Raw genomic sequence first — 24,589 nt, 5'->3', positions numbered from 1 at the left:
GATGCACATCAAACATTTGAGGAGATCTTGCCAGTTTAGACATTTTTAGATGACAGAATATTATGTTATGTAATCCTATTTAAAAATGTGTTCAAGTCTTCAAAATGTTAATATACTGACAGCATCATCACTTTCAAAATAAGGTTGGAAAACTCACTAATATGCTTTTCATGGCTTCCTGGATGTGAGTCTGAGTCTTCATAGACAGTTCAGAAAGGCCATGTACCTTTATGAAGCCTTTGAGAGGATGAATTTACTCTCCAATACACTTGTTTCAGGACTGAGATCAGCAAAAATTCTGGAAAATATGTTATTTTACATGCTCTGTGCAATTTTTTTCTTGTTTACTTAATTTTCCTGAGTAGTTTTTGAGATCTTTAGTCAAGCCCATAGTATCAAACTGAGTGAGCCAGAAGGGATGGATTCTCATGTCATAACCCTCACCCCTATCAAACACCCTCTTACGGCTGAGGACAATTGACTTATATATCAATTTTCTAGACACAGGTTGTGTTTATAGACACATGGAATATATGTGTGTACTACTGAAGCATAAGTTTGGGGCTACACACTTGCTGTTTCTGAGCATCCTCCTGAGACAACTTTGGCCTGTGACAATTAGTATTCTATGTCATAAAACCCAGTGCCAAGGTCCATCCTTGATAGGCTGACCTGTGCTGGGGGATGGAGATTTACATCACAGGTGCTAATGGCAACGTGTCTTGGCCACTAGATTTATTAGGCTAGGAATAACCCAGAACTCTTTGGAGGTAGAAGAAAAATGTTAAGTATTGTGAAACCTGAAATTGCAAAATAAATCTGAAATAACCAATTTCAGGTAGGAAAATACTCCAGTATCTTTGACAATTACTTGGAAAATATTAACAATGGAAAATATAGCACTTGTATTTCATTCATTTATATATTATTCTACAGTGTACTTTGAGCAGGAACATGCAGCTATCCATATTGCCCAAACATATCCAGGACTTGCAAAGAACTACATGAGAAGAATATAAAATTATTCTAAAAAGCTAACAAAACCCCTGCATTTAAAATTATGTAACTTTTGTTTTTTATTGATGCTTGTTTATTTTTCATTTACTTGCATTTTTCTGACTCAAGAAGTTGGCATTTTGTTTATACAGTAATTTTTCTAATGCTTTATGAGAAATCAATTAAATTATGATTTAGACTTTGCAGGGAGTTAATGGATAGCAATTTAAAGAATTATTGCTATGCTTCAAGTATCAAGTATCTTATTCTGCTTGCATAATTCCTGTATTCCTACCACTTAAGCAATTAGGAAATGATTCTGACACTGCCTTATGTTGTGTATCTTCAGAATTACACCCTGTTGCTTCAAATCCAGATGGTTTTTTTTAGTTACCATAGAATTTAAGATGTGAGGTAAGGCTATTATATAAAAGTAGTGTAGTGTCATTTATTTATGGGAAAAAAAATCAAACCCAAGACAATAGATTTTAAATTAAAAAGGCATGAATAGCAGGATTTAAAAAAATTAAATTTTGCTCAGGAAGCTTAGGAATAACATTATTTGGTCAAACTCAGACTGAAATAATTGTGTATTTGAAGATATTCTGCATGCTAAAGCAACTGTTGTCCGAAAGGATGCACGAGCTATGTGGGAAAAAAAATGTATCTGATTAGATGCAAGTAATAAAATAATGGAAAAAGCAGCATTTCCCATGCATCAAGGAAGGAGTACTGAGGTGTTTTTGCGGCTAGAGTGCTACTTAGGGGACCCAAAGCAGCCATAAACTTCACATATGGATTCCTTAACCTGAACATTCTAGGGAATCTGACCTTTTTGAGTAAGAAGCTGTTGCCAGTTAGAGTCCCTTCGCTATTTAAACTTAGTTGTAAAAAAAATTAAACATTTACTGGGATTTTATTTTTTGGCGTAGATGATTTTTTTTCCCCAATATTTTTTCCACACTTCACAACTGAGGCACTCCAGAGAGACTATGAAGCAAGAGGCCGGGACTAGATGCCTTTCTGGCATTTCTTCCACTTCTTCATGATTGCCCGTGTTCACTTTGCAAGTCTATTATAATTACACTACATATGGCCATTACTGCTTTCTAAAGGGGTTATGGTCAACTGCTTGCTTACTTTCATCTTTCACCTGCAAAAAATCTAAATAATGATGTTTAGCTTGTCTCTCTATAACAAAAATGTATACATTATGTATGTGAATATTCTGGTTTATGATCCTTTCAAAACTAAATGTGTTCTTTAAAACTGTATCTAGCATATGGGCATTAGAATCGAATTTGCTTTTTCATGCCTGGCCATGGATAAGTGGAAAGTATGAGATCATAACCAAGTCTGCTGAGTCCTAGTTAATAATCCAAGTGGATATGGAGAATCCATGGTCAAAAACTCTCTTTGGTTTCCATATAGCAACACAAACAAGAGATGTCATGATTCACATCTTATCCTCTTACTGTCTGGAGTAAAGATAAAGAGTTATTGCACTGCAAATATTAATTTATCTAAAATGTACCAAGACAAAATTCTTCAAGTATTCTTGACTATCTCTAAATGTTTAGATTTGTATTCTGGTTTTCTGAGTAATAATTATTTAACCTCTCTTTGAAAAAGAAGACTTTTGACTAATAGGCTTCACACTGCATTGTGACATTTCAGATGGTTGCTATATTAGTTCCATCATCAGAACATGAATTATTGAATCACCTACATATCCCCCTTTAAACTACTGAACTACTCGGCACTGTACTGATGTAAATATCTAATAAATAAGCAGAATGTAAAATGTCTTTATTCAGCTTTAAAAGAAGGTTATAAAGTTTTAGTAGATCCTCTACTATTACTAGTGCTAGGTAGCAAACTTTGTTTGCAGCTTTCACGGCCTGCCATTAGTTTCAGCTTCATATTTCATGGAGATTATACATTACTCTGGGAAGTAAAAATGCTGCTGTCCTTCCAGTGGTTCTTTAACACTTTTTGTACTCTTAAACCTCAATGTACTCTTCCAGGGAGCAGAACTGTCCTTCACTTTCCTTTTATTCCACAGATTCACAGAATATCCTGAGTTGGAATGGATCCACATGAATCATCAAGTCCAGCTCTTAAGTAAATGGCCTGTACAGGGATTGGACCCACGAACTTGGTGGTTTTCGCACATGCTCTGAGCAACTGAGCTAATTTACTATTTACTACAGGTTTTAATTATTTCATAAATTAATATTTGTGCAAATCAGGAAAAGTTTTGGCAACAATTGCAGATGAACCATGGAGAGAAAATGGGGTACTGTTTATTTTCCAAAATATATTTTTCATTGAGATTAAGAGCTCTTTGTGACAAAAAAAAAAAAAAAAAAATACACATACTAAAGCATACCCGCTGACATTAGCTTTTAAAGGCATGCACAGTCTGCTGTAAAGGTTGGCAACATAATACAGGGTATATGAGATATTGCAAATGAACTGTAGAGTATTCTCATAGAGTAGCTTCAATACACAGATAGCCTGGAAGATTTTGATTGCAAAGCATTCTGCTGCAGCAGGGAATTTCTTTATCAAGGAAAATCAAAAGAGGTTTTGGTCAACTCATCCTGTTTGCTTTTGTTTATTGGGCGTAGATATTTAAATTTTTTCTTTTTTTTTGTAAGAAATATAATAGATTGACTACACAGATACTGATACAGTGTATGAAACACAAAGACATTCATAAGAAGATAAGGAATTATTGGAATATTTCCCCTTTCAAACTCACATAGAAAAATAGCAAAAACAGTAATTACTTACACCTGGGCCATTTTCTTGAAAATAATCACTATACTACTACACACTTTTGAAGCTTATTTTGATGATAAAGAGTGTTTTTTTGTCTCTTTAGATCATACACATACATTTTTCATTTGAGAAGCTTTGAATTTTATCTCAGACAAACTAGAAATTTACTGAGAAATAATAAAATCTTTTTATTTCTCATGTAACATAAAAAAACCCACCCAGCACCACTGTGGTTTTATGGAAATGAAGTTTAATGGAAAACTTAGAAATCACAGAACATCACTTTCACATTCTAACACATGCAAACAAAATTAGAGACCCTGATCAGTTCTTTTGTTGCCTGGAAACATTAAGGATCTTAACCAGGCATTTAGCTGAAATTTTGAAAACCAAAGGACTACAGAAATACCTGCTTGATAATTTGGGAGCACCTGTATGGAAGCACCTACAGGACATTAAAAATTCCTCTGCTCTGGCTCTTGGGAAAGTGTGCGTGTGTCCTAAAGAACTGAGCTAAGTAACTCAGTGCTGCATGGATGTCTGGTCCAAGAGAGGAATGAACACCAGGAGCAGCACATTGATGCCTGTGAGACTCCCAGGAGAATGCAGATTCAGCATCAGACTCTCCTTTTGCATTGCACTGGGGTAAGAAAGTCCTGAAGTGACTGAGCTGTTGGTGGGCAAATTTACCTGTGTGTTTTATAGCTTAAGATGCAGCCCTGGCCTTGGGGATTGGTTGTAACACCTGAAATAGATCACATAAGAGCAAGGTGGAGTGTATCTATAGTATACTGCAGCCATTTCTGTGACTGTAGTGCTGAAGCATTTTTATTTTTATCCATTGCACCAAATTTTTATGCTTCACTCATAACTGGCAGGAAAAAAGCATTATCTTATTCATAGTTGTTAAGTGCCCTAATTACTTACTTCAAATGACACAATTCTTCCAGAAAACTTTTAGAATAGCTTTGAAAGCTCTCATCAGCTTACATCTGAAAGCAAAATGTACACTTTGTAAAATTAGGTAGGGCCTCAATAGTTCCTACAAATCATTTCAGTATGGTGTGGTTTCATTTAAACTTGATAAGCAATGTGATGCAAAATCTTTCAAGTAGGAAATTCTGGGTTTTCTTTTTTAACTGACACAGTTCCAACCTGTGACTTCTCTTCTTCAAACCGTTATCAATATGCAGTTTCTTCTCAAATAATTCCACATATTCAGTTTATTTAATGTCTAAGGACCCAACCTAGCATAAATGTTTTAGCTGTCTCATTATTTTTATTTTAAAAACTACAAAACCCTCTTTTATTTACACTGCAAAATTCTGGGAGTTTTTGGGTGTTCTGTAACAGCCATCCACCAGTAGGTCTGTGTACATATAAAGAAATTTAGGATGCTGATTAGAGAAAAGAAACATATGAAGAATATTTCTTGAATGCTACTTTTATCAAAGAGGTTTATAGGATCCCTTTCTGCTAATCATTATGGTAGTAATTAATTATATAATATTTTTTTTCCCTATAAGAACTTTTTTGTTCAACTTCCTAATGCCTGAGCACTGCAATTTTCAGCCTTCATATAATTTCAAGGTAACACACAAAAATAAACTTGTATGATTCAGTAGAATGATCCAATATCGTGTGTAATTATAACCTAGTTTCTTTTGGAATATCATTGACTTTTAGTGATTTTGTTTGTCCAGTGAAACTATAAAGGTTATAGAAGATAATCTTATTGGTTTGATCTCTCTGCTATATTTTCATTCCTATCTTTCTTTTTATCCTGTTTTAAAAGTGGCCACCCTCTGTGAAAATGTTTCTTAGCATTCTCAAATTGTTTTTAGTGAAGATTACTATTTTTTCACAAAGTATTGATGCATGTCAGTTAATCAAAAATTAATTAATGCAAATACAAATTTGCATCAGGTGAGGTAAGTTTGAAAAACAATCAAAAAACCAAATTATACTCACAGAAGTGATAGCACATCAGCCCCATCTAGCTCTCCATCACCATTCTGTCAAATCTGTGTTTGTGGGTTCTATTTTTCTGTGAGAAGCTCTACATAGTCCCAACAGTGATTAGCAAGAAATCTGGACTATTTTAGAGAATCTGTATGTGAATGGGATTAAATGGACTAAGGTAAAATAATTTCTGAAAGATTTCATGATTTATTGTCATTCAAATGTCCCTATTTGCATTTTAACAATTTTCACCTACATAGAAAAATACATTTTGAAAAATTGAGTAGAAGGCATTTGGCTATAAAGTTAGTATGAGTTCATGCTTTGAAAAGACTCAGCAATACTCACAAAAAGTGTATGTGAGAAAGAAGTGTGCATATTATAGAAATTAATTTAGTCTCCAGATACCAAATTCAATTTGCAAACAATTTACAAGTGTTGTATAGAAAATTCACTGCACAAAGATCTTCTCAACTATTTAGATACTGCTACATGATACTTATCCTACCCCTGAGATTAGAAAAAACCCCACATTATTCTGAAAATCTACTACAATATGAAGATTTTCCCTTTTAAAAAGTTCTCAGGAGAAAGGGATAAAGTGAAAGATAATTCCTAATTTGTTTCTGTACTTTGGGGAAACAATCTCACCTCTACATACTTATACAGCATTGTGAACTTTATTAAGTAATTTTCTTTTTATTTTTAATTCCCATAACTTACCTGCATTTCAAAAGGTGCTCTGGAGCCAAGCCAGTAAAGAATGCAATCACATGCTTGGCTTTGCACATGTGCAAAGTCTTCTGCATATACTGCCTTTGAGATACATTTTAAAATTACTTCCAAGGAGAGTCAGGGCAAACTTTTCTAGACAGTGCACACATAGCCACTTTGTGCAGGCAAAAGAGAGCAAAGATCAGAGCCACCAGCAGCTCCATGACTGGCACAGACTGCCTGTGCCCAGAGAGGCCAGGCCCTGGATTGTCTGCCAAAAGTATCAAAGTGAGCGTGATTTACTGAATTAAGAAAAAAATAATGAATAGTCAGACTTTATATGATACTTTACAACATTAGAACAAAACACCTCTGCCCACAATGATTCTATAATATATCTTAATACAACTAATATGTCCTGTAAAGAGAGAAAAATGCTCATAATATCATCTAAAATACTAAACTATAGGTAGACAACAAACCTGAATTTCAAAAGTACCCTTTCCTTATAGAAGAACTTAATCAAGAAGTAGAAAAATGTTTTTTCTAAAGTTCAAAAGTTTTTGAAGAACAGGAGCTACAGCTCAAAAATTATTCTGGATTTGAGTATTAGAGACAAGAAAAAATATTCCATAACAATACATACAAATACTTAAAATACAGACCAACAGACAGGCTATGTTACATTTAGATCATCATTATCAAGGTACATGGTTGCTTTAAAATACAGGTAGATCTTTTTATGATGGGAAAAAGATTAGGCCAAAATAGGAGGTGAAATAACATCAGATTTATTTGAGACCACAAGCTTAAGGTTTATGGTTTTAAGTCTTGCCAATACAAGCAAGATCTGTAACTAACATTTTGCATTTCTTAGTCTACTGAAGTCTGATGCAGTTTAGATGACAAAGCATTTTCAACCTCTCATCTTCTGTGTGGAAATATATTTTAATTATTTCCTGAGTTTATTATATATCTACCTGGAAGTCAAGTACTTGATATGACTCAGTTTGTATACAAAAGGATTTCAAACAGCTGTTTCAAATTTGCATACAGGCCCTCAGTAAAAATATTCCTTGGTGGAAATAGCCATCTTTGCCTTTTTCACTGATGCATGAAAAATCTAGCAATATTGCCTTTTATTAAGTAATGAGAAAACAAAATGTAATTATTTTTGCTGTAAATGATAAGCAGTACATATGAAGGCATATAATTATGATATTTTTCTCTTCAAGTATAGAGGTGGTTTGATTGTTTTTGAATTTGTTTTTTAAGTTCAGTTAATAATTTGTCACTAAACCCACTGTTTGTATATATTTTAAGCAACTTTCTCAATGCTGGATTAAAAAATACTTTCTAAAACTGCAACACAGTTCATGAGGTTGCTCTGTGATTTGCTCAAGACCTTTTATGTATAATGGGGTCCTATCTTCAGATAGCATGCCATATGTTTACAAGGGAAACTACTTGAATCCGATAGTATTTTCTTGTTTAAATGCACCAAGGGCATTGACCCAGGGTCATGTCCTTGACTTCAGGAGGCTTTTACCCACAGCAGAAGACAACACCTCCTTATAAAAATTCACGAAGAACAAAAAAAATAAATTAACTGAAGATTATTTTGAAACACTGTAATTTTTTATGGTAGATGAAATGCTTTACAGAAGACTACTTCGTGTGTATACAGTTGCTACCAGAATTTGAGTTCTGCATTTGTTAACATAGCACTGATGAAGAATGTAAATGTTATAGAATAGCTACTAAATACTTTCAGGAAATGAGGATAAAAACAACAAATAAACAGTCATAAAGACCCCAGATCTTAAATGAAATTATTAGAGCAGCTATAACAGTGGTAAAAAGATGCTGAGTTTGAATATTTTACTTATGTTGGACTAGAAGTGCTTTCCTCCTCCCCTGCAACCCCTGCCGCCCTTCCCCTGTCCCCATCATGAGCAATGTCTTTGGTGGAACCATATTTTAAAAAGCAATTAATTGTAATTTCTAAAATAGTAGCAGTACACTGAACACTGAAGGTTAATCCTTTGAGTATTAATTTAGTTTTATCACAAAGCAGACAGAATGTCTGTATTCATTTCACTATATTTAATATACTATCAAAAATTAAGGTCTCTATAAATAAAAATATCATTCTTTGAAAGCAGTACAGCTTAGTTGGTGTAAAAGTAAATACAGTGGTTATTGCAATCACTTCAATACACAGCATGAGAATGTACATTTAATGCATAAAGTAAATCATCTGCATCATTTGAAGAGTACAGGCTCCTCAGGTCTGCTATTTATTTGTACATGACCAAGATATCTGTGTGCATACAAAAAGTTCACTTTCATACTAAAATAGTCTCTGATACCCAGTCTTTTAAAAACTTAAGTCAAATATCCTGATAAAACATGTATTTTTATACAGCATATTACATTTCAAAAAGTTATCTCCTTACCTAGCAAAAAACATTTTTCAGCTTTAATTAAAATTATTCTGACATTTAAAAGACCATTTCTATTTTTATAAATAGATTGAAAAAATAGCTAGCCACACTCACTAAAACAAACTCATTTTTAGTCTTGGACTTAGAGGAGCAAAACACTGTCCTTGTTTAAATGTGTTTCAACACATTTTGCTTCCTGAGAAAATAAGGATTTACAATGTTCTGTTGCAAAGCATATATAGCATATGTAGGGTTATCAAAGTTGTCTTACTATCCTCAGACTCACTGGGAACATTGCCTGCAATTGCCACGAAACACTGAATGTATAGTTAAAAATGCCAGTGTTTATATGGCAAACTATCACATGACAAACAAGCATTCACAGACCTGTGTGGTTTTTCATCAATAGGTCCACAAAAGGACTGATGCAAATCAATAAATAAATGTACAAAACTCTGACCTGATATCATGAGCAGATACCTGTGTCAACGTGGTCTCTTGGAACACAATCAAATGTTAGACCTGTCCCAGCTCCTCCTCAGCAGTTTCCATTTGCAATCCACTGTGGCAGGAGGACAGTGGCAGCTCAGCTGAATCCAATTCAATGTCTATGATACAATTATTGCACTACTAAATACTTCAGACTTTGGTGAGTTAATCTAATCCTTGGGGTATTAATTTACTGCTCTGACTGTACAAAACATATCTTAGTGCTTTACCCCTTTGAGGTTTGTCTCCGTAATTGTTCCATATGGCATCACCAGTAAAATCTTCCTGTGCATCTTTCCAAGTAAACAGATTTTAGGTTATTTTCAAGTCAACCAGCTAACAAGTATGAAATTTATATTGCTGTCAAGTACTACAAAATATAGTAGTCCTCCTTTGAGAAGAATTTCATTCTTTCAAAGCCTTACTATATTTCACTTCAGAAGACTCTTCATTATTTCAAAAAGTCATCCTGAAAGAAAGTTCTAAAATATTCTATCACAATTCTGGTTTAATATATACAGATGTAGGAACTGTTTAAATGACAGGTATTGTGAAAAAAAAAAAATCAAAATATTTAGACAAAAAACCTGAAGCAGGCGACCTCAACAAATCTGAATGCTGTGATAATATTTTTTAAAACTAAAATTGAAAAGAAAAAAAATCCCACTTTGATAAATAAAGTCTACTTATTTCACCATAATTTTATATCTATTCTCAGAGTTTTTCATAGCAATTGATACCTACTTAGATTAAGTTGTAAGAAAACTAACTGTGAATTAGGGTTAAAAAAATCAACATTAATTCAGTCTCCAAAGCAGGAAACTCCAAGGCAGGTATGATTCCTAGTGGCTATGAAGTAAAACTTGAATTTGATATATTTTCTTCACTGTTACAGTGTTTCATTTCAATGCTACATTTCTTTATGTGTAAGGGGAAGGTGAAGAACAGAGAAGAAATATTTTCAGGTTGTCTTTGTCAAGATCATTCTGAAAAAGTCATAATAAGCTAATTAACTTGGGAGATAGGGTGGTATCATAATGGATTAAAGATTGTCTATGAATTAAATCTCAAAGTTTACAAATGAACAAGCATTTTTTCCTGCTATAAAGGTCAAAAGTACACATCTTAATGTCTGAGAAAAAGTACATAAAATGATTGTGTTTTTATTATATTAAACAAGAGATAAGATGGAAACTTTTGCAGTGAGACGATATTACATAGCTTTTGATAGAACGGGTAACAATTTCATATCTCCATAAAATTGGCAATGAGGCAAACTTTTTGTTTCAGGCTAAATGCTTAACTGAAAAAATTAACCTCAGTATCAATTTTATAAAGGTAGTTAAGATCTCTTTGCAAATTATGAATAGTAATAATAAAACACTGAAATAAGATGTTTGGAAATAAATCAGAAGTTTGGAAATAAATAAGATGATTACAGAATCACAGATTATGCTGAGATGGAACTGATCCAAAAGAATCATTAAGTCCAGCTCCTGGTCCTGCACGGGACCATCACCAAGACCCACACCATGATGAGGAATCCAGGGCAAATGTTAATGCCTCTGTACAAATCAGTGCTGCAGACTCACTTGATTATGTTAGCAGAAGTAGTAAGAACCCCCTAAAGAAGGAGAGGAACACAGGGGAGTGAGAATGAGGCTAGCTGAAGGCATAAAGTGCTTGCACAAGAAGATGTATCAATAGAACTGTGATAATATAGAGTTATTGCAATTAAACTCACATTGCAATTAAAAAAACATAGCATATATATATATTATTGAATTGTTTGAAGTACGCAGCTGTGCATATTACTGTTACTAACATTAAATGGAATTTGTGCAAGTCACTTCATGTTTATACATATATAAGCATGGATGAAATTTCACAGCTTCTTGTCTGACATCTATGAAAGAACTGTGCTGCTTTCTTTTCAGGCTGCAATCTCCTTCAGATTTACTACTGCTGACAAGCTTTTGATAATGCTGCTTATTTGTTCTTTATGGCTCTTTTATACATCAGAACATTGTCGTGTTGATGAATGTAAGAAGCCCCTTTGATCCATGAGCATTTTTTAAAACAGACAGTAAAAGACTACATAGCAGACAACTAGTGATTTAGTTTTTGAAATTTTATTCTTTAAAAGCAAAACATTACTTTAGAAAAATAATCGCTCCCAATTTTAGTTTTTAATAGAATTGACAGATGCCCTTTAACATTCTTATTGTGCATTTTCAAGAACACTGGACTGTTATAAGAAAAAGTTGTAAAGAGATCTGAAAAGCAATTTGCTCTTGCCACTATTAATGGTGTTCCATAGTGGCATTTATTTAAACAAACACAGTTATCTATATGTCTGCATCTAAGCCAGTCATTTTTGTATCCTTTTGTCATCAATGAAAAGAAAAAGACACTTCTTAGGTGGGAATTATATCATCCTAAACAAGACATCCAAATTCCATCAAATGCATCCAGCTATAAAAGCAGCTGTTTCTCTCCCTTGACTATAAAGGAAATCTGATCAACCATGTCTGCTTGGCTCAGACATTGATATCTACACTGCACATGTCTAAGATGAAGTAAAGTAAATCCCTGGTTTCTGCTTATCTTTCACCTCAGGGCTCTTTCATTTGAGTGTCATTGCAATGCATCACCTGAACCTTTGGAAATATTCAAATGACTTGGTGCTCCTCCATGAATTTCACATTACTGGCACACCAAGCACTGGCTTAAGAAGCTCCTAAAAACCAACTTTGACCCTAGGGTATCAAACTAGCTTCCTCGCAGTATTCACTAAATAAAATGACTACCAAATTCAAATTCTGATCTCTAACATGATAAAAACAATACAGGGTTGCCTGGGCAGCCATGAGCTCTTTCTTACAAGATGTTGAGGTGAAGCTTTAGTAATCATAAAAACATTTTCATGCATGAGTGACATTGCTTTGCTGAAATTGCCCTTCAAGTCCTTCAAAATAAAAAGGAGAGTTCTTAATGCCTTTAAGCTATGACTGAAAACTGAATTTATAATGTTCAAGGCATGCTGAACTTAGCAAAATTTGATGCACAATTTAAAAGCAAAGTGATAATGAAAACTATGTGATTATTTCATTCAAATAAATCCATCTTAAAATACACTAAACACATTTAAATACACTGCAATATGTCAGTCATCTACCTAGCTGCAAATGCAATTAACTGTTGGATCAGTAATTTTAAAACTCAATTTAAAATAAATGAATGCATTCTTTAAAAAAGAAAAAAGCTGAACGTCCCTCAAATGCTCTACTATGTTACATGGCAAATTGAAAAAGACTTTGTATTCTGAAACAAAATTAAAAAAATTTAAACACTGTTGTTCCAGATGCACAAGTATGCATCTGTAGAACACGCCATACCCAGATATGGCAAGATCTGGATACATCTAGAACAGAAATTAATTCATTACTCTAATTTAGAAACTTTTTTTCAGTCTAATCAATATTTTGTTTCTAATATTCTCTTTTTTCATGCAAAAATTGAAGCCTCAATTACAATAGCTTTTATTAATAGATATATGTGGATGTAAATGTACCCTTAGAACTTTCAGTAACACTCAGGAATGCTGCATTCCAAAGATTTGGGAGATTCTCATATTGAGAAAAAAAGAAGTGAAAGTATTAGTTTTAGTTTCACAGGGAAACAATTCACAATTTGGCAAATTCCAATATCTAGGATGCAATATTAGATGAAGGAAGGTCCATGAGCAAAAATTATCAGAGTATGATAGGCAATGTTCCTTAGTGGAAACTTCTTGTCTTCTGTAAGAGATTGCCTTAAACTTTGAAATACAAAATTAAATATATCTTCCCAGGTTGAGATAATCATGATTATTCTGCTAGATATTTTTATATTTATACAATTCCTCACTTCCCTTTTGAATCATCTTCCATTTTTGTTCTCAGTGATGCTCCATACCAGTGTGTTTCTGAGATTTACATGATTCACAAATGATTCAAAGACCACCCATTAACCGAAAGACCTTTGATGACCAAATACTATAATTTAATTGAAAAATATGGTCATGTTCCTATGTGATGCGAAAAGAAAACAAAACTTCTCATCTTTCTGTTTCAGTCAATAATTAACTGGCATTATATCCACTCTTGACTTCTAAAGCCAAATGTTTTTGTGATACAGTGTGATCTTCCTCATTTTCAAATCCATTTGTCCATTGTTCTCCAGCTTGATCTTTTTTGCATATGATGTCTTTGATGTTCTTTTGACAACAGCTTTACCAAGAGTGGAGTCCTTCTAATATAAAATTCAGCTCTCCAAATTCAGTAAAAGCTTTGCTGAAAGGTGGGAAACAAATGAGCCTAAATCTTTTGAGGAACTCATGTGCTTATGGTCCAACACAGAAAAAGAGATGACTGATGATAAAAACAGGGTAGAATTGATCAAGTTCCTGAAAGTAGTTTTTTGTTCTGATCATGAGGTCTTCTTCCATGTCTTCCTCCTTATATTATTTTGTTCTCATACACTTTCAGTTTTGAAGCATTCTACAGTGGCAGGCACTTATTTCAATGAGATTAAGAAATACATCATCCTAGTGACATATGTGTTCATGCATACAATTGTAAAGAAGAAAAATAAATGAAAAAAAGGGAAACTGAATGTTACTTCTCTTGCTAACATCAATTTTAAAGTTTTATAGCTATTTATCGACCTGACTCCAATAATAATAAGTACACCTTCACCATGGGAGGAAATACACATCTTTCGAATGTGAACAATGTATTCTTATGTTTATCACTCTCTAAAAGTTTGAAGTGCTTCTTTGCTTCAAATCCATGAAAGAAATTTATAGACAGCTGATCCTTTGAGAATGAGAATGAATTATCCTTGCCACAATACACTAAACAGCTTATGTTGATTCATATGGGGCAAATGTTTCATAATACATGAGTCAGCTGCTATTGTTTCTTGTCACGTTCACTTCAATCACTTGGCTTCTTTGGAATTTCAAAAAAATAAATGTGTTGCATTAGGATATTTTGGTATTGACAAAAAATTTACCTGGCCAGAAGTGAGCACCTATGCCTATTTATGAAAGAATTTTCAGAACAATCTGAACTACAAGCATGTCTCATAACAAGTTGTTTTTTACACTGGGATGGCCTGTTCTTAAATGGTTTGATGGAGGTCTAAGCATGCTTCCCATCAGAATGCCAGGTACAGATTGTCCAAATCTGTGCATGAGCTTACTACAGTGAGTGGAATAAGAAAGACAAGCAAGAAAGAATGGGCCATAGGAGAGTGTAGAGAATGTGAAAAACATTTAAAGGAATTTCAATATCATTTCCAAAATGCAAAACCTCAAACTCTTCTGAAGATTCAAAGTGTTTTAGGCAATTTCTTTTAAATTAAAAATTACTGATAGTTTAACCACATATTTCAAGCCTGAAGGGAATAAAATCATAGATATATAAGCACAGCATGTGAACGAAATATTTGAATTCTTGGAGAGAAAAGAAATAAATTTTTATGGGTTTTGATCCCTACTATGATACACAATTTGATCATGACAAATATTTTAAAATATATGTTACCTAGTTGGTAAGCAAAAAAATGTGTACAAATCAGTTTTTTCCTATTCAATCTTTAGCTTACATCTTAGTCTTTAATGTCTACACATTCTGGACAAATTTGCTAGACAGCATATACAGTGAATGACTGTGAAATATGTGTATAGACAGTTTCTCTTATACTGGCTTTGTCACTTTTCCAAAGACCACTTTATACAGACTGCTCGTGTCTATCTATTTATAGATAACTTTTACAGGTTAATTTTGCCAAGAGAGGCTCATTTATCTGAACTACTGCCAGATCACTAGTCCTCATTTAATGGAAAAAAATAAAATAAAGCCGGATATTTCATTTGGGTGATTTGCAACTACTGATGGTTAGAGTGACCAGAAGAGTTTGACAAAGGAACGTTGCTTCAGTGCCCAACCTGGAGAGACACTATTAATGACACTAATTACACTACATCTGTATTAAGGAACCATTGCTCTGCCTGTGTGTCTTGTGCTGGCCGTGAGTCAGCTCCATACAGATAATCAGTGTAGTGAGACACTGGGTGCCAGAAAATATACTCTGATACATCTCAGTAATTAAAAACAGGTGACAATCTGGTAGCCTAACTAGCAACATCATATAACATTTTGTTAGTTTGAAATATTGGGTAAATTAAATCTACATTTTTACTTAAATTACTGTATTGATAGTAATTTGTCATTCCTAAGTCTACAGCAAATAGCGCAGCAGCTTGACGAGCAAACTGTGTGATCTTAACCAAAACTAAAGTAAAAGCTAAAAAATATATTTTCTGCAATGTTTTCTCCAGAGTGAAGTCATGGTCTGTGCTTCCTAGTGCAACTGCTTCTGCCATCTCTAGAATAATTGAATTGAGGACACCGGTTCCAATTTTTGCAACATGGCTCCTTTAGAATGGGCAATGGGCTGAAAAGGAATTAGTTTACACTCTTCCCTCATCTTTCTACCACATAAAAACCCAAATGAAACTCAGTGGTAGAAGCAATTTGTTCATTAGGTTTTCTCAGACCATTTCTGCAACTTGAAAACAGATTCCTCTTTCTACTTCCAATGGCCAAGAATGTGAGGGCAGCTTTTACCTGCAACAGCTTAAATGAGGCAAAAAGGAGCAAACTAGCAGTCAAAAAATTGAAAATTTACTTGAGAAGAGAAAGAGCTGCTTCTTGAATTCCAAGTTACATGAATGTCCTGCAGGAATTAATTGAGTGGTTGTGTTGCCTAAGGTTTTGGGATTTTCTCTCCCTCCACAACATGACTTCTCTTGACACAATTTCAGTGCACACGTGCATTAACTAATGTACTTTTGGCATACTTTACTCTTTGCCTTCCAAAACCATCTATATTCTACAATAGCAAAATCTCTAAAAGCTTTGAAGACCAGTTTTTCTGTGAAAATTAACTCCAGGAAAGGACATCTCAGTAGTCCGCCCTCATCCCTTGATGATATATAAAACAGCTCTGCTCCATTTACAAGTGAAATAACCTCTCTCTTAAAATAAAATAAGAATATAATTTAAAAAACCCAAATAAACAGAAAAAAGCAAAAAAATCCCAGAAAACACAAACCCAAAGCAATAACCCAGAATTCCCTAAAAACTTACTTGATATCAAGCAAGACTTGTGTTTTGCTAGATCTCTATAATCCTGTAGCATTATTAGATATTGCAGTACTAGATCAGATAGAAGAGTCATAAAGTATAATGACTCCTTCAACAGCACAGAAGAGTAAATGCTTTAGAAAGTGAAAAAACTCCTGATTTTGATGGGCAATAGTGTAACACTACAGCTCTCATTGTGAGCTGGTGTAACTAGAAATTAGCTGAAATCTGGAACTATGACGGTATAAATTCCTCACAAGTCCTGTACAGACACCTTTGATAACACCATATATTCTATTATTCAGTTTCAGTCCTGTTTTGAGAGTCATAAAGATTACTTGTTTCCAAAGGTTGGTTTTTTTTCAAAGAATTATTATCCAGGATATATAGAGAAACCATATTATCTGTCTGCTCTAGACACCTGATAAAAAAAAATATTGATTGCAATTATTAAGTACACTAAAAGCACTTTTAGATTATATGAGCTATAAGAGTTTGTAAACACTCTGTAGAACAGTATAAGATTTAATAATTTTGTAAAATTGAAGAAAAAGCTCAAAAACAAAAATACAAAATGCAATAAGGAAACATGCAAAGAAAGAAGAAAAAAATACACAGATGGTCATATGGTGCAAAAGGATGAGGCAGTTTAGATGGATCATTAATTGAATGAATCAGAAAAGCCCCATAGCTGCAGAACAAAGAGCAACTCAGTCTAGTTTGGCCTAACAGAAATACTTATATAATAAGACAAGGGGATAATGTAAATTTTAGTTTATTTTTGTGAGGTTTCAAATTTAGGACTTTTCTAGATTCTGGGGATGCTGAACTTAAACAAGATCCAAAAAATGAAGAGAAGGACAGAAAAAAACCAAACATGGTAAACCAGGCTTCGGCAATGTTAAAACAAACCAACAAACATGTTAAACCAAGGCTTTTTCTACTACAAAAAGAAGATATTGATGTCTTAGGATTTCAACTTTTAGATTTTTTCATATATTTGTAATCCTGAAATTCCTTAATGTATAACTCTAAACTCCACACAAAGTGTTAGCTACTTTTGGCCAGACAAAACAATTCCTCTCTAGGCCTGGGGATCAAGGGCACCTTACTGCCTCAGGCCCTGAGAGATGAAACCAAAGTGAGTTGGGTGCAGCACACATGGGGTAAGCACACTTCACTACCTGAAGCTGTAATTAAAAGATTAACCCTCAATATGCAAAAGGACTAAATAAAAGTGTAAAAACCTGTGACCTGCTTTCCATTTTTGGGTGTAGCCCCTGTGTGGGCTTTGTCTGCCTTAAATGTACCTGAATGCCCTTCAATAAATATACCAAATTTTTATTCTCTTCATTTTATCTGGATTCTGTTTTTAGGTAGCTACAAAAGGCATCAATATAAAGACAGTATTCCAACTTATGAAATGCTGCCAAGGATAGGATAATAAAAATAATTTTCCATTTTACCTGCAGTGAACAAATTATGTTAAAAAAGCAAAGATTAACAACTGATGTGTGTGAGAAAATTCTACAGTGAATTGAGTGCTTTAATAGGACTCTTACATATATCTTACAAAAATTCAGAGATTTTTAAGATGTGAGTATATATGTTGAAAATATACATTATTTTCCTGTTTTAGTGAGAGAGCCTATATACACAAAGATGTAATAGAAATAAACTGATAAGATTTAGAAAGCTGGAAATGATCATGTATAATTTTGTACATCTCTGTATAAGATACATACCTACATCTTTATTAGCATGAGTTCTGTGGGAGCAAAAGTAAATTGCAAAAAAAACCTCTAAACCCTAAAAGATGACTAATTCCACTCAAGGAAAGATGACTAATTCCACTCAAGGCAATCGCTACAGTAATTTCAGCCTCTGATAATAATAGCAGTATTTCTCCTGATATATGAAATCTTCTGCAAGGGAAGTTCCATTGGGAAGAGCTCTGAGGGCATCAGGTGGACTCTGTTAGTCATTGTATTTTCTTTCATCTTATGCCAGTATGAGTCTGTCATTGGTGAGCAATTATTTTCCATGTTCACTGGGAACAGGACAAGAACAAATTAATTAAAAGGCAAAAGTAGGTTTGATATTAGGAAAATAAGTATAATTATGTAGATAATTAAATGCTGAAAGCAGTGGCCCAAGGAAGCTACAGAACCTCATTTTTGCTTAAGCAAAGGGAGGAAACATTAGGCCCTGGATGATGAGGTTTATGAGGTCTGAAAGTATTTATGTCCCCAACTTTGTTTCCACTAACAACCTAGAAAACATAGACTCTCAGGACCAGAGAACACTAGCACTGGAAGGTAGCTGACTTTTTTTTCCTGACAGCAGAACTAACTTTATTTGTGTTCTTTCAATCAATAGTTTATCTAAGCTGTTCCTAAAGTCCTCCAGCAATCTGAATCCTGCAAGCTCCTTATGCAAGATAGTCCTGTGTTCATGCTTTTAAACCACAGTATATATCAATGCCTACAGAAATAGCCCCTAGGACAGTATCTGAAGCCAGGTGAGGCAAAACAGAGACATAGAATGAAGGAAATATTGTTATCAGCAACTTCTGATGTTATTTTTTTATGCAATTGGTACTTTAGAAATGGTACTGATGGAAAAAATTATTGGCATATTTTCCTCAATCCTTATTTTGCTATATCATGAATAACACACAAGGGAATAATTTAATCATCATAAAAATGTAGAAACCTAATTTAGAATCTGATCAGGCTCATTACAACAGACAAGACTCATAGTGAATGGGCAGGCTGGCCAGGCTGTGCATGTAATTGGCTGGTTTAGGCTACCCTGCAAACCAAGCCTCCTAAAAGGGACATAGAAGTGTAACTTTCTGCAAGAGTGCACAATTTTTAAAAGCTTACTATGCTTTTCCAATTCTGTTGCCACTTGAGAGCAATGAACTCCCATTAGTGGAAGATGAAACAAAAAATAAAATTGAGAAAAAAATATTAACAAACCCATTTATTTTTAAAATATGCTAAATTAACTCAGTATAATTTATGCTACACGAGTGACAAAGATAAGTGTCAGCAGCATATGGATTTGGTCATTTCTGTTGGTGTTTGCTTTTTTGTGCTGATGACAAAAACCATACATCTGCTTAAAACAGATGCATTGTAATACTGCCTTTAACCAAATTCTGTACTGTATGTCTGTAGATGGAAGACAAGAAAAATTGCCCCTTTTCATATTTTCATATTTCAAAGCATCAAGGGGATTTTCTTTCCAGATTGTGATTTTTTTAAAATACATATTTTAAAGCACAATGCTGGAACAGACATTGATCATATAAGTAACTTACCTGCTACAAAGTATTAATACCATCTGTGCTGATGCAAATGTTAAAAGCAGATGTTTTTTTCAATAACTTTTAAAAGTAAAATTGTATTTTACAAAGCTGACTGTTTATATGTACATACTTGCATTTTAGTAAGCTCTTTTTAATTTACTTTCAATTCAGTAAAAATAACCAAAAACCCCTCAAACCCCAATGAAATAATATTCAGCTAGCTACTTAAAAGAAGAATCAGTGTTACATATCCAGTGATTTCTTTATTCCCTAACCTACAGTCAGCCAGACAGAAGTGGGCAGAAGAAACAAGGCCAGGAAATATTTAGACCATATGTTTTCTCAGGTTATTGTGAAATGACCTCAAAATGCTTTTACAGAAACATTTCAGCACTGCCATGCAAATGTTAACTAAACATAAATATGATTAATCTTTCAAAACTCTATGATAATCAAGGACAACATTCTTACTGATGTTTAATAGTCACCAATAGTATTTTTAAATTCTGGCATAAACTCATTCTAGTACAAGAGCATTCAATGCTATTAAAAATAATTACTTAAAATAGATTGGTTTTGTATAATTTTATTAAAAATACATTTTTTCCAATCTTCCTTAATGCTGAAACCATGGCATCCATTTTGGGCAGCTCAGGAAATCTCAATTGCAAAGCATACACAGAGTGTGCTTTTGGCAAGGATAATACAACCATCTTTTCCAAAGCTAAAATAGACAATATGTGCTGTGAAGCACAAATGTTCCTGCTTAATGGATGCATGGATGACCATAGTTAGATCTGGAGGTGTATATACCATAAACTTTTTCAGAGCCACATATATGGGATGCCAGATTTTTAGAGGCCTGGTCTGTCCTCTGGATCTGCACCAATCCTACATGTTGAATCCCAAAAAGCTCACTCATTGACTTCTCTAATCCATGGATGTCTGGAGGAGACATTCCAATACTCATAGACTTCCTGGGGCCTAAATAAACTAATGGTTCTGAGAAAAAAAAAAGGATATAGTGAATATAGGATATTCAAATATTTTTTTTTAAATAAAATAAGTAAGAAGCAATGAGTACTCCTGGACTTCCTTTACAAAGCTAAGACCTTTATTTTGAGATATTAAGACAGAATTTCTCTAATAAAGTCTTCTAGAAGATCTATCAAATTTGCATGCATTTTTGGTCCTTATCCTCCAAAAGGAGCAACTGATAAGGATGTTTAAGATTTTAAGAACAGAGACCTGAGCTCTCAAGTTTATCCAGTGTTTACATGGTGATTATGATTCACACTGATGCATCCTTATCAAGTCTAAAGAAATGAAAAGTATTTAGAAGTTTTAAGCAGTGAGATTATTAGATTGTATAAACATAGATGATTTTTAACTTAGGCAATTTTCAACCTAAACAGGGTAGACAATATATATCTATATTCTGGCAAAAAAGCGCTCAAGAGGCATGCTTTTCTCTATCAAATTCTTATTCATCCTTTGCTATATCCTTAAACTATAGGAGAGAGTGTCTTCTGCTAGTTGAATAAAGAGGAGATAAGGAATAGAAGACAGTAAATTTTGCATCTGTTAAAAAAAAGAGTAAATAAACAATCAGAAAGCTCTTTCCTAAAGCTTTGAAGGATGTGTTTGGCTGCATTGAAATAAAGTTGAAAGAGCACAATATCATTATAAGCTATCTGTTCTCTCCCTAGCCCCAGGAGACAGAGGATGAAGAGGAAACTCAGATGATCATATATTTTGAGGCCAGAAGGCAAAGCTATGATCATCCAAAAAATGCATGCTGAAAAAAACCTGCAATGTGAAATTTATTATAGCCTTTATTCTCAAAAAAATAAATAATGAAAATTCTTCCTTAGAGTCTCTACATATTCTAAATGTCATAGTTATTCTGGGGGAGATGAAAGTAACTAGCTAAAAGGAAAGCAATATAGTTTTGTTTACTTTAGTTTGCTTTTTATTTGTGAGAAGAACCAGCTATCACTTTTTGACATATATAAAAAAAAATATTTAACTGCAAAGCATTATGAAAAAGAAAGATGTTTACTAAGAACATTTTCTTCACAATAAGAAATCTACTGAGGGCTCTTTTCATATTGTCCTGGTTACCCTACCACAGGGAAACCTTGTCTACACTTAAGCATGTGTACCAATATTGGAAATGATGGGGATAAAACTTTAATAAATCCTTGGGAATCAAACAAAGAAAGGGAACTTACTGTCTGGGGGGTTTTGTTTGGTTTTTTGTAATATAGTTATGAGAAAGCTATTTTCTTTCTTCCTTTTAATATCATCTGTGAGATAAGTTAAAAGACACAACTGTATTAAAACATATTTTCCCTATAGACATAGCAGCTCCTTAGAGGTTATCTCCCAGGTGGCAGAAAATCTGCTTTGAGTAGGATTGCCCTTTTGAAAAAGAAATGTCATTCCACATTGTTATCTTAGAATTAAAAGTAATTTATCTCCTTTAAAAATGTATGATACAGTTGTAAAGGAAAAGTAATAATATGCTGGGTTTGGGTGTTACTTCACCTATGCTGTGAGATCCTGGTATTTGGAATAAATTAATTAATACTGCTTATAGTCTTGTTTTTTTCACTAATTTAAAAATAAGTTATTCGTGATGGATTGCAGAATTAATAAAGATAAAAAAACCATTTGTTTCTGCCAAGAATTATCAATATTATAACTATTTTATGAACAGGTTGAATGTCACCAAGGACCTCTATGATTTATTAATTAACAAGTTTAATGATAAAAGCCTTAATGTCGATGATATAAGAAACTTGGACTGATATAGTTTAAGACTTATTAGTGAACTCACAACATCAAAACTAAATTAAGTAAAAATTTATTTGACATGTATGCGACTACACTGTGTTCCTCCTATTCTGTGTTGGGTCAGTTACAGAGTCTTTTAATTAAAGTGATATTAAGGGGGATGTGCTCACTTGGGGCAAACAAAGAACTGCAGACAAAATTAATATTATGATGATAAGTGGTTTTCCAATGAAAATTGTTGGGTTGTGAATCTGAATAAATTGTGGTTTATAACCACAAGAGTTACTACAGTTTTTATCATGTGATAGACTTCCTTCCTCTGAAGTGTGATATTTTTCCAGCAAAACTGAGATTGTGCCCAGTAGCTGGATAATTACTATCTTTGACCTCTGATCTAGCACATTTCTGATAACCACACACTAGTTTACTCATGTTACCATTAAAAAGGTGAGATTTTAGATGAGGAATCTGCTTACAACAAAAATCAAATTGAAAAAAAAAATTGCAGAAATTATTCATTAGGACCAACTCAGTAATCTCAGAATATATAATTATATTATAATTTTGGGGGCATTGATATATTGAGTTTGTATGGCCAGGTTTGGTAATGTGGGGCTACAGGAGTAGCTTCTGTGAGAAGCTGCTGGAAGCTTTCTCCATGCCCAGCAGAATCAATGCCAGCCAAGTGCAAGATGGATGTGCTCCTAGCCAAGGCTGGGAGAATCAGAAATGGTGGTAACACTCCATGATAACAGATCTAAGAAGAAGAAGAAAAATAAAAGGTTATTTCACAGTTGTAATGGCAACCAGAGAAGAGTGGAGTGAGAATATGTGGGAGAAACAGCCCTACAGACACCAAGGTCAGTGGAAAAGCAGAGAAGGAGGTGCTCCAGGCACTGGAGCTGGGATTCCTCCGCAGTCCATGGTGAGCCAGCTGATCCCCTGCAGCACATGGAGGTCTATGGAGGCCCTAGAGATCCACCTGCAGCCCCTTGAGGAGCTGGACACACACTGGAGCAGGGGGATGACTGAGAGGAGACTGTGAGCCCATGGGAGGCCCCTGCTGGAGCAGGGTCCTGGCAGGGACCTGCAGACCTATGGAAAGAGGAGCCCTCACTGGAACAGATGTGCAAGTAGGACTTTTGACCCTGTGCGGGACTCACACAGGCTGTGCCTGAATGACTACTTCCTGTGGAAGAATGATCCACATGACAGCAGTTCATAGAAAACTGTTTCTCTGGGATGGACTCAAGCTGGGGAAGTTAATGTAGAATTATCTCCCATGGGTGGAACTCCACAGTGGAGCAGGGGAAGGACTCATCTCCCTGAGCAGCAGGAGAAATGATGTGTTGTGAACTGACTGTAGGCTTCCTTCCCCATCTTCCTGCACAGCTGGGGAGGAAGGAGAGATATCTGAGAAGGAGGGAGGGTGGAGGGTGAAGGTGTTTTTAAGGTCTCTCTAAACTTCTTATTATCCTGCTTTGATTTTATTATCAGTATATTTAGTTAATATATCTAATTTGAGTATGGTTTTTGACTGTGATGGTATTTGATGAGTGATCTCTCTCTGTTCTTATCTCAACTCATGAACTCTTCATTATATTTTCTATCCCCTGCCTAGTAGGAGAGGGGAGTGATAGAAAGGTTTTGTTGGGTTCCAGGCATCCAGCCAGGGTCAACCCACTACAACTGGAAACAGCTAAAGAAAGTCCTAGCACTCATTCAGTTAAAAGAATTCCTAAAACTCATGCCTCTCTCTTGTCCACCTTTTCTTGGGAGCTAGAGGGGAAGGGACTTATAAACCTTGGATTCATTCAGGATTAATACTTATAGAACCTCTCTACAGTCTATGCAGTGTAACTACATATAGGTTATGGTTTGTG

General features: G+C 34.3%; 1 protein-coding gene across 13 annotated transcripts in view; it reads right to left on the bottom strand.

The window, feature by feature from the left end:
- Nucleotides 1–24,589, bottom strand: part of CNTN5 (contactin 5) — a 592,916-nt gene that overhangs the window by 474,010 nt on the left and 94,317 nt on the right. The gene's annotated exons all lie outside the window — the stretch shown is intronic.

This window comes from Taeniopygia guttata, chromosome 1, assembly GCF_048771995.1.
Source record: "Taeniopygia guttata chromosome 1, bTaeGut7.mat, whole genome shotgun sequence".
Taxonomy (NCBI): Eukaryota; Metazoa; Chordata; class Aves; order Passeriformes; family Estrildidae; genus Taeniopygia; species Taeniopygia guttata.
Note: the sequence above shows the minus strand (reverse complement) of the source record. Positions and strands in the feature narration are given on the sequence as shown.